The following is a 620-nucleotide window of genomic DNA, read 5'->3' on the forward strand; positions in this document are numbered from 1 at the left end:
TATATATATATATATATATATATATATATATGTATATATATGCACGTGTATGGATGTGTTTGTATAAATACTAATTAAGCTGAAGATGATAAATAAATATATATTTAAATAAATAGACGTAAATGACGAACGCATGCACAGATACGTACGTATAATGTATACTGTGAAGAAAATTAATGGAATTAAAGTATTTATTGGAGATATGTCTCTACACTTAGATTGATTCATTAATTCTGTTAGCGTTTTTCAGTTTTTAGATTTTGCAAACCGTTTAAGTTTCCACTCACTTTAAGCGTAGGTAGGTTACGAATGGGTCTTCACATACATGCTTGTGTATATATATGCATGCACGTAGGTACTGATCAAGCACAGTCACTTCTATGCTTGTACACATATGCACACCCATACAAATATGTATATCGCTAAATACACAAGTTATTTAATGTCTCTCTGCTTGTTTTCACTTATTCATTTCTGTTAAGGAGCCTAGCCTCTAAATGTAAAAGACTTTCTTACTTTCCCGAGCGTCCAATTAATACACCTGCTTGTTGTTCACACATGTTTTCGTCTTTTGCTTTCATCAAATTTCAAGTCCATATATATATATATATATATATATA

At 30.0% G+C, this 620-nt stretch overlaps 1 protein-coding gene across 6 annotated transcripts in view; it reads right to left on the reverse strand.

Annotated features, from left to right (window-relative positions):
• The window catches only part of LOC106884218 (neuronal acetylcholine receptor subunit alpha-10), a 1,143,354-nt gene that overhangs the window by 711,461 nt on the left and 431,273 nt on the right, over window positions 1–620 (reverse strand). The window lies entirely within an intron of this gene.

Source organism: Octopus bimaculoides, chromosome 3, assembly GCF_001194135.2.
Source record: "Octopus bimaculoides isolate UCB-OBI-ISO-001 chromosome 3, ASM119413v2, whole genome shotgun sequence".
In the NCBI taxonomy this organism is placed as follows: domain Eukaryota; kingdom Metazoa; phylum Mollusca; class Cephalopoda; order Octopoda; family Octopodidae; genus Octopus; species Octopus bimaculoides.